This window comes from Lipotes vexillifer, unplaced genomic scaffold (genome assembly GCF_000442215.2).
Source record: "Lipotes vexillifer unplaced genomic scaffold, Lipotes_vexillifer_v1.1 scaffold602, whole genome shotgun sequence".
In the NCBI taxonomy this organism is placed as follows: domain Eukaryota; kingdom Metazoa; phylum Chordata; class Mammalia; order Artiodactyla; family Lipotidae; genus Lipotes; species Lipotes vexillifer.
In genome coordinates this window covers 1,545,888-1,556,898 of record NW_006790307.1, presented here as the reverse complement: position 1 = coordinate 1,556,898, position 11,011 = coordinate 1,545,888, and positions in this window count along the sequence as shown.

The following is an 11,011-nucleotide window of genomic DNA, read 5'->3' as shown; positions in this document are numbered from 1 at the left end:
AATCGTAACTCAGAAGATCCAGAGCGAGGGCTGGCTTTAAGAAGCTTAAATCTGCAGCACAAATTGTATCATTAAGGACTGGGTTTCTTTCTCTCTCTGCACTCAGTGTTGACTTCATCCTCAGTCTCTACAACAAGGCCCTCAGTAGTTCTAGAACCTTCTCGAGATAACAAAATGGCTGCAGCACATTCCATCACACCACACCATCCAGGCAAGTAGTTCTTCAAGAACTGAGAGGGTTTCTTAGAAGTCCCAGCAAACATTCCTTGGGTCTCATCAGCTGTGACTAAGATATATGACCATCCCTGAACAATTAACTAGTACCTAGGAAATAAGATTGGAACTTTCTACCCTGAAGAAAATCAGGATACGGAATGGATTTGGGGTAGTGAAAATAATGTCTGTGCAAGTTTCATACCCATGTGCATTTATCTTTCACAACGCCCCATGCTACCTGACACCAGGTAAAGAAACCTTTGCTCATCTAAACTGATATAATTTTTCTCTTTTCAAATCAGTGGGCCACCTTCCCTGGGTTATCTCATCTACTGCCAAGGCTTTAAATACCATCCATGAGGATACCTCTCAAAGCAGTACCTTCAGGCCAGACCTTTCTCCCAAATGTTAAAGAGATATGCCCAGCTGCCTACTAGATAACTATATATTTTTTTACTCAAAAGCATTTGAAACTCTTCTTTAAAAAAAAAATCCTTGTCTTTTAGAGATACATGCTAAAATATCTATAGAAGAAATGATATGATATTTGGAATTTGCTTCAAAATATGTCAGTGGAAAGAGGGGGAGGTGTGGGTTTAGCTTAAATCAGATAGATGAAGTGGTAGCTGTTGAAGTTAAAGTTGAGTATGCATGAAATTATCATACTATCCTTTCTACTTTGCCTATGTTTGACACTTTTCATAAGAAATTTTAAAGGCACCTCAAACTCAACATGTATACGAAAGTTAAGATATGGTTTCAGCCACACATATAAAGATTTAAAATAATAGTGGCTTTACAGGAGAAAAGGTATTTCTCTTTCATGTAAGTCTGGTAAATCACTCCACAGCGTCAGGGGCCCAGGTTCCTTCTATCTTATTGCATCCCTAGCCCTATGGTGTTCTCTTGGCCTTCATGGTCCCAGATGTGATATCATATCACATTTCAACCAACAAGAAAGAAAAGAGGAAGGGAATATGCCACTCCTTTTAAGAGTGCAACCCAGAAGTCATGAATATCACTCCCACTCAGATCCCATTTCCCTGGACTTAATTATGTGAATAATTTAGCTGTAAGCACGGCAAGGAAATATACTGTCTTCTGCGGTAGCCATGTGCCAAACTCAAGACTTCTGATACTAAGAAAGAAGAGAAGACATGTAGAAGGACAACTAACAGCCTCCAGCCCATTCTGCCCCTCTAGTCACCCAAATATCCATGTGCACCCTTCTTCCTACACATTTATTTCCTCCCTGGTGGAAGAAACCACCAAAGTCCCATCCAGTTTCTGCATCCAGCTCAAAGTTCACAATCTCTGTTTAATTCTCAGTCTTATTTAGCGCATCCATGTACAATTCCTCATGGTCTGATAGCCTATAAACTAAAAGAAAGTCACCTGCCTCCAATCATCCTGTTATAAATTGTAGAGCACAAATAAGATTGCTCCATATATATTTTTTCCCCTCCCTTTTAAACCATCTATTTGAAAAGAGGTGAATGGGAAAGACACAGCAGCCTCTGGTTCATCGCAATCATCAAATCCTGCAGATCAGTAATTGCAAAGATTCCCTTCACTGGTATTGGAGTGAGTCCCTAGGTTATCCCATATGGCAGTTGCTATTATTACTGCTTGGGGGTGGACAGGTGGGGTAAGTGGGAACCTCTCTCCTGAATCCTTTCCCTTTTCTCTCCATGACCCCAAATTTTGTCCTGTGGGAGGTTCTTCCTGTCCATTCTTCTCAGTGGCCACATCTGAAGTAGGCTTTGTAGAGTGTGCTCCACTTGGAGCTGGCTGCTTAGTTTTCAAAAGGGATTTCTGTGCTGCAGACTTGGGAGATGTTGTGCAAGTAACCACACGGCAAATGTTTCCACTAGATAGTTTTTAAGGCTGAAGAACTGATCTTTTATCAAAAATGCATGGAAACAGATTATCTCCTAAAGCCTCCAAAAAGGAACACAGTTCTGCCAACACTTTGATTTTAGCCCAGCAAGACCCATTTCAGTCTTCTGACCTCCAGAACTCTAATTTTGGAGGTTACCTTTAATTTTTTGAGTAACATATTTAACATATATAACAATATAACAATTTAACATATAATTTTTTTCAACCTATGTCTGAAGTTATTCGATAGTTCTATCATAGTCCAGAACAGAACCTTAGCACAAGCTATTTCTAACTATTCTAGCATCATTATCACGTTGGCTTTTACATACATGGTCACTGCCTCATGGTTGCCATACGGTTGCCATAACTCCATTTGGTACCAAGTTTACATTCAAGGCAGAAAAAAGGAGAGGGGGAGGTGAAGAGAAAGTTTATATCTATCCTATTTATTTATTTATTTATTTTTATCCTATTTATTAAGAAAGCAAAACTTTTCTCATAAGCTACTAGCAGAATTCCAACTAGCTTGCATTGGCCAGAACCAAGTCCCTAGTTGCCAAAGAAGCTAGGAAAACTAAGGCAACACAGTATTTGCTAGTAGATCAGGATTCCATTCCCACTTTACAAAACTTGGTAATGATTTATAAGAGGGAACCAAATGCATCCCTTCTAATTATGATCTGGAGCAAGTCACTTTCCTCTGTTGTAAAACTAGCACATTATATTAGATCATCTTTGTTAGTGATGAAGGCCTGGGACAAAATAATAATAGAAGAATAGAAAGTATTTGAGAACTAGTTAAAGAAAAATTTAACAGGTTTGAGACTGAATGAGCTCAGGCTTTTCAACAGTTTTATTTTTTTCATTTCTTTCAACATTACCTAGTAAACACCTATATCTCAGTTCTAATTTCTTTTACTTGGTTATTCAAAGATTTATGTGGGATCATCACTGCTCTACCATCAACCTGTTTAGAATTAGGTTTTCTCTTCTATTAAAAAAAAGGGGAACTTGGATTCATAGGTCCTTCTTAGCTCCGAAATTTCTTGATTCTTTTTTAACAAGCCAATTCAGCCATCATTCATTTAATGCCTTTTATAACTAAGGCATTCTTCAAGATGCTGTGGGAATATAGAGATGAGTAAAATGTGTTCCTTGACCCCAGGGAATTCACAGTATAATAGGTGTGACATTAGGGTTTATCATCATCATCATCATTATCATCACCATCAGGCCTGCTTTTCTTCAGGCCTGCTTGCTTCCAAACATTGTCCTAGCCTAGTACAGAGATAGTTTGTAACTTTACCCTAGGTATTTCCTTTCCTGGCTCCATGTAATTGGGATTGTTTCTTTTCTTTTTTTTTTCTTTTATTTATTTTACTTTTGGCTGCGTTGGGTTTTCATTGCTGCACACGGGCTTTTCTCTGGTTGCAGTGAGCGGGGGCTACTCTTCGTTGCGGTGTGCAGGCTTCTCATTGCAGTGGCTTCTCTTGTTGTGGAGCACGGGCTCTAGGCGCACGGGTTTCTGTAGTTGTGGCGCACGGCATGTGGTATCTTCCCGGACCAGGGCTCAAACCCATGTCCCCTGTATTGGCAGGAGGATTCTTAACCACTGCGCCACCAGGGAAGCCCTGGGCTTGTTTCTTGAAGAAGGGAGACAGCATACAGAAAAAAGAGTGAATGGCAGGATTAGCTTCCTTTTGGAAGGATCCATGAAAATGAGGTGGAGCTGGAGATACACTAGCTTGCTAGTCAGAACTCCGTAATAGCTTCCCTAGCTCCTGAGATCAAACATTTCTTCTTGACTTGAGTGAAGAAGAGGCATTAAAAAAAAAAACTAGTACAAGTGCTCACTATTGAAGAATTAAACCACTGAACTGGCCATGTGGAACTTAACCAGATTTGACTAATACATTTTAATCTCATTACTCTTGGGCTAGAAGTTAGAACAATGCAGGTTGTAAAGTAAACTTGTCCTAGAAAGATCCCTTCTAGCTTTTTGATCCCACAAGTGAATATACATGGTAGGTAACATTTACTCATTTCTATACTTTCTATTCTACATATTCTTCTTTGCCCCTCCAGATCCACTTTCTACCCTTTTCCACCCTGCTCTCTACCTCAGTGGGTGACCTTTATGCACCATATCAGTGGTAGCTCTTCCACCTTTCCAGTTGGGTTCATCCAACAGGAGGCCCTACCAGGAGATCTAAGGTCAAGAGCGGAGAAATATCAGGTATTTACTTTCCAGGTTCTCTCCACGGTGTGCCTCTACTGAAGGCTATAGCCTAGGCAGGGGGTCTTCTCTTACAGTTACAGATTTCTCTGAGTTTTAGTAACTGATTGCTCTCTTTGTCCCTTCAACCTTGCCCTACAGTGCTTCATCACCCTTTATTAGTTTCTCTTAACCCTGCCCACACGCTCGTAAATCACTGCTCTATTAAATTCTCTCTTTTCATATACAAATCAATTCTCACTGCAAAGTAAAGGAGCTGTTACAGTGGAGGATTACTGGACTGAATGTCAATATTATGACATAGTATGAGTGTGTTTCGTGTTTGGTAATTGCAATTATTGTTGCTTTTGTTGTAGACATCCATTTACAATGCTTAGTGTCAGTTTATCTCTTGTAAAAATAAAATACAGTGTGTGTGTGAAAAAAAATCTTTTTTCCGCATTGAGTGTGGCATCTCTTTCTTGCTGCGTTCTGACTGGCACGTCTTCCCAGAGAATTCCAAAAGAGTATCACTGCTTCTAAGGACTACTAGTTCCCTCACATCCCACACACCACACATACTATATTTTTTGTTATAAATTTATTTGTTTTATTTACTTTTGGCTGCGTTGGGTCTTTGTTGCTGCGCGGGCTTTCTCTAGTTGCAGCACGCGGGGGCTACTCTTCGTTGCAGTGCACGGGCTTCTCATTGCGGTGGCTTCTCTTGTTGCAGAGCACGGGCTCTAGGCACACGGGCTCAGTAGTTGTGGCTCGCGCGCTCTAGAGCGCAGGCCCAGTAGTTGTGGCGCACGGGCTTAGTTGCTCTGCGGCATGTGGGATCTTCCTGGACCAAGGCTTGAACTCATGTTCCCTGCATTGGCAGGCAGAGTCTTAACCACTGCGCCACCAGGGAAGCCCATATTTTCTAATTTGAGCTGATGCTTATAAAGCATTCGTCTCAGGGGCTGGCACATATTACTATATGCTCAACAATTGTTGGCTCTTTCCCATTTCTCTTGTCCTCATCCTAACACTCTATTTGAGGTAGATAGTATTATCCCTATTTTTTTCAACAGGTCCTATTGAGTTTAAGTAACTGTTGCCCAAAATGTCACACTTGGGTCTCAAATGACAGTGTTGAGTCTCAAACCTAGATCTGTCACATTGCATGTTACCATGCCACTTCTTACTACATCATGATGGAGTTTTATTTATATTTGTAACACTCATTACTACCTACTACAGTGGCCCCCACATAGTAGTTGCATTAAAAATATGTGTTAAAGGAATTCCCTGGCAGTCCAGTGGTTAGGACTCTGTGCTTTCACTGCTGAGGGCCCAGGTTCAATCCCTGGTCAGATCCCGCAAGCCACGCAGCTAAAATAATTATATATATGTGTGCTGATTAATGGAATGAATAAATTATGTCATCATTTATACATTTATTTAGTTGCTGTATAAGTTGTAGGAAAAAATAAACAGTATGATTATTAATTTTGAGCCCCATTAGCTCCATAAAAATTGATTTTTGATATTAAAAAAAATACTTCCACTCACATTAATGTTATTGTGTTTTGCTGAAGTCCAGTCCTTCACATGGACTTTATATTTCCATTTCACCTCCAGTAATTTCCAGAAACAAATCGCAAAGATTTGTTTGCAAAGACAAATACATTTTACAAAGCACAAAATAAGGCCACTTGTAACAAACAAACCACTTTAAAGTCATGGCGAGAACTGTTTATTTTTTAAAATATATTTTCACACAAATGTTGAAAAATAGTCTATGGCAAACTACAGTGTAGCCTTCAGATGTTTTTATTTTTTAATCAGGTGTGTCTCATTAGGATTATAATTTTCTAAATTCGAAGCTCCATCCTGAGTCCAAATGAATAGCTATACCACACAATAAAGTCTTAATTCTATGGTTATTTATTTTTTAAACTAAAGTTTAAATTTTTCTTGATTATACAGTTAATAAATATATATTATAGCAACAATGAAAACAGAAGTATATAAATAAATAAGAAACTAAAAATACTCAGATCTCCACTGCCCAAAAATGATATTAACATTTGGATGTGTTTGTAGCCAGTATTTTGTCTATACGTACTTGAGATGAATTTTTTATTTTGGCCAGTATCTGATCATCCTGGCAGTGTGTACATGATCCTTTGCTTAATGTTCCAGCTCTGGACTTTGAATCTTGAGGGAATGTACAAAAAAACAACACAGAGTAGGTACGAGGTGGCTTCAGCTCAGTAAAAAGTGTGTCAGTCTAGCAAGGATCAACGGTTAAGGGTGGAGTTCAGCCAAGTGACAGCAATTATCTAGTGGCAACAATGCTGGTGAAAGCTTCCTAGGCAGTTTCTCTCTGTAACATGATCCTGACTCTACTTTGCCTCCTTTGGTTTTTCTGCCTGTTTTCCAAACTCAGTTCTCAAGCCTTTTAGTCAATTTTGTGTGTTCACTGATACCTCACAGTATATTTTCTTACTTTCAGTGTCAACTTGAGTCCTCTTTCTTTTACTCGCAGCTGAGTACATCCTAAATGATATATTAGGGTGAATTCACCAATGTTAGACCACTGTTGACCTAAAAACTGCAATTTTAGGTGGTTCAGTCTAACAGAATTTGGTTAACAGGAAGTGCAGTGCTTTAAATATGAAACTGACTGATTCAAGGAGGGAATGCCCCACTTTTCTGGACTTTAATAGGTCTTTCTTATTTAGCCATCACAAAATAGTTGGTTTAACCGTTGTCTCTGAAGTGGAGTATACAAATCTGTTCATTGGGATATAGAAAGATATTAGATCATGTACTATTATAATTTTTACTTAAAAAATTGAAAACTTCAGCTGAACTAATATTTAATATGTGAATTGACACTAGTGTCCTCACTCAATTCATATGTCAAATGGTTTTATGTCACTAAGGTATGTAGAAGGTATGAATCGAGGTTTCCTGGGGCCCAATATGTCTATATTTGGGGAACTTTCTTAAAGAAAAAGAACAAAAAGATTATGAATACAAAATAAGTTATGAAAGCAAATTGTTATTTAGAAGAAGAAAAGAATAAGGAATTTCAAGTTCATGTGATTTTCTCAAAAAGAGGAAAAAATGTATGGTGAGTTGATAATTTTATATGCCTCATTATTTAGTGTATTCCTGTCAGTAGAGACTTTCATTTTGACTAGTCATTAATGAGAACCAGATCTTCCACTTAAAATTTGGCATGTCTCTTTAGATTAATTTTCTAAAGAATAGTATATAATTCCATACCTTTCAAACTTTGTTTCTCCTCCACTACCCACATACCTCCAGAGCCTAGCACGGTTGGACACTCCCAGATCACAGTATGACATCTGGCCTTGTGTCTTCGTACCACAGAAGTTGGGTGAGTCGGCACAGTAGCAACAAAAATATTTCTAGAGGGCTTCCCTGGTGGCGCAGTGGTTGAGGGTCCGCATAACGATGCAGGGGACGCGTGTTCGTGCCTCGGTCCAGGAGGATCCCACGTGCCGCGGAGCAGCTGGGCCCATGAGCCATGGCCGCTGGGCCTGCGCGTCCGGAGCCTGTGCTCTGCAAAGGAGAGGCCACAACAGTGAGAGGCCCGCGTACCGCAAAAAAAAAAAAATTTCTAGAAAGTATTCCTATATCAGGATGGCTAGCAATAACTTACACATAAATATTTTCTTTTAACCCCAAACTAAATGTACCCCATCCTTCAATTTCCACTTAGATTCAATAAGATGCCCACTCCATTCCAACCCCCATCCAGCATGAGGGGGCATTGTATAACAGAGGAAAGTGGAGTGGAAAGGAATAGTGGTCTCAAATTGTGGAAAGGGCCCATGAAAGTGAGGAGCTTTGAATCATTAACTCCTTTTGCTTCCTACATAATCCCTCCTACTGGGGGCAATTCTGAGGAAAAAGGGGAATTTCCTCCTCAACACAGAGGATTCTAAAAAGATTCCCTCACACAGGCACTTAATACACTTCACTTGCAGTGTATTTCGATACGTGGCAGTTTATGAGAGCCCAGTTAAACAGACTTACAGATTATATTCTCTAGCTTTAACCAAACTAACCATAATGAAATGCCCAATCGTCTTAAAAACAATCCTGAGAAACCATGGTTCACAGTTAATACTAATAATGAAAGTACAAGTGAAAGCAGGAAAATGGCAGAACCAACATTATCTACTTCTAATATGAACCCTTGTCAGGTACATATAGATGAAAACAATGATGCAATCAGATTTGACAAGAGTAAACCCCAAAATTTCAAGAAGATTTGAAATACGGATTAACATCCACTAATGATAATACTAGGCCATTGTGATTAGCAAGACATTTTACTTTTTTTTTTTTTTTTTTTTTTTTTTTTTTTTTTTTTGCGGTACGCAGGCTTCTCACTGTTGTGGCCTCTCCCGTTGCGGAGCACAGGCTCCGGACGCGCAGGCTCAGCGGCCATGGCTCACGGGCCCAGCCGCTCCGCGGCATGTGGGATCTTCCCGAACCAGGGTACAAACCCGTGTCCCCTGCATCGGCAGGCGGACTTTCAACCACTGCGCCACCAGAGAAGCCCAGCAAGACATTTTAAAATCTTATTTATTTCATCCTCTAAAATTGTATATTTGTATATATGTTCATGGTGTAAAAATGTTAATATAAAATGTCTCAATGAAATAATATTTACATTTTCATATACTATGGCTGTATGTTTTTAAATGTTATACTGATAGGGGTAAGTATTTTAAAAAGTTTGGGAACCACAGCACTAAACTATGGCCTGTAGTATGTTAGAACCAAAATCATGTTCCTGCATAGGTTATGGCATTGACTTATTTGGAGTAAGTCAGAATGATAGCATGTGTTAAACATTTATGGATTTGGATTTGCCTTTCCCAACCATCAGGCTTTTGTCTATGTGTTGTCATTCAATAGGTGGAATGTGTTAGACAACCTTTGGGGTGTCTGCTTAGTTCAAAGCAACCATCTTTCACTGACAATTCTCCATGCTTTTCTAACTCACACGAGTAGAATTTGTAAGCCAAGTTGTTACTCTGTGACCCTACCGCCTTAGACAAACTTGATTGGACTAGGAGTAGACTTCTATTAAAACTGAGCTAATCAGTTGCTTTCTCCTTAGGTATTGTAATCGAAACTAAGACAGGTGGCCATGTTCTTGAATAGTGGTTATTTGAACTCTGGAGCTGAGGTTGCCATTGTTGCAAGGCCATGTACATGGAAAAGGAGAGCAAGTTCCTCTATACAGAGAAAAAGCAAATGTACAATAGGGAACCTTAGAACGTTACTTATCTCCCTTCCAATCTCTTTGCTACTCTTCTTAAATATGTTAATTTATACTATTTGTACTATTGGAGTGATGTGATTGTGGAAAGGGGGCCATAGCCAAAGCATGTAGGCAGCCCATAGGAGATGGATAAAACAAGAAAATGGATTCTCCTCTAGAGCCTCCTGGAATCCAGCCCTGCCAACACCTTGACTTTAGCCCAGTGAGATCCATTTTTAGACTTCTGATCTCCAAAACCGTAAGATAATAAATCTGTATTCCTTCAAGTCACTCAATTTATGGTAGTTTGTTATAGCAGCAATAGGAAACAAATGCAGGTGGACTAGAAGGAAACTCCTCTGCAATATTTCATATACTATTGTCAAATTTCTCCCAAGGCACCTTGAACTTTCAATTCTATGTAGATCTGAACAACAGAATTTTAGAACTGAGAGGGACCTTCATGGAGGACTTGAGGAAAAGGACTTGTCTAAGGTTACTTGACTAGTCAATTGTAAAGCCAGGACAAGAACCCAAGTCTCCTGTCTTTCATCTATGTACATTAACAGCTGTAAGATGTCTAACAAAGAGACTGTTATGCAGAAGGTACTCAATAAGCGAAAAAGTTTGTCATTGTTGTCATAATTATTATGCATTTTCCTTTGTAACCCACTACAGTGTTTCATTTTGTGGCCAAATAAGGAAGTACCCTGCAATAACATTTTAAAATCATCAGAAAGTTGGGGAAGTGCGAGGTACAAACTATTGGGTGTAAGATAGGCTCAAGGATATATTGTACAACACAGGGAATATAGCCAATATTTTGTAATAACCGTAAATGGAAAGTAACCTTTAAAAACTGTATATGGGAATTCCCTGGTGGTCCAGTGTGTAGGACTCGTGCTTTCACTGGCAAGGGCGTGGGTTCAATCCCTGGTCTGGGAACTAAGATCCCACAAGTCGTGTGGCGTGGCCATAAAAATAAAAAAGTTTTGGAAAAAAAAAAAAAAAAAAAAAAAAGATGTCATTAAAATGATCCTAACAGATTTTAAAAAGAATGAAATAGAAATCTTAGAACCTAAAATTAAAAAAAAAAAGCTAAAAAACAAAATTAACAGCTCAACAGATGAATCTAACACTATAGGAGAGAGAATTAGTAATCCAGAAAATAAACCAGAAAAAAAGCTATTCACAATGAAGCATGAGGGACTTCCCTGGTGGCACAGTGTTTAAGAGTCTGCCTGCCGATGCAGGGGACACGGGTTCGTGCCCCGGTCCAGGAAGATCCCACATTCTGTGGAGTGGCTAGGCCCGTGAGCTATGGCCGCTGAGCCTGTGCGTCTGGAGCCTGTGCTCCGCAACGGGAGAGGCCACAACAGCGAGAGGCCCGCATACCA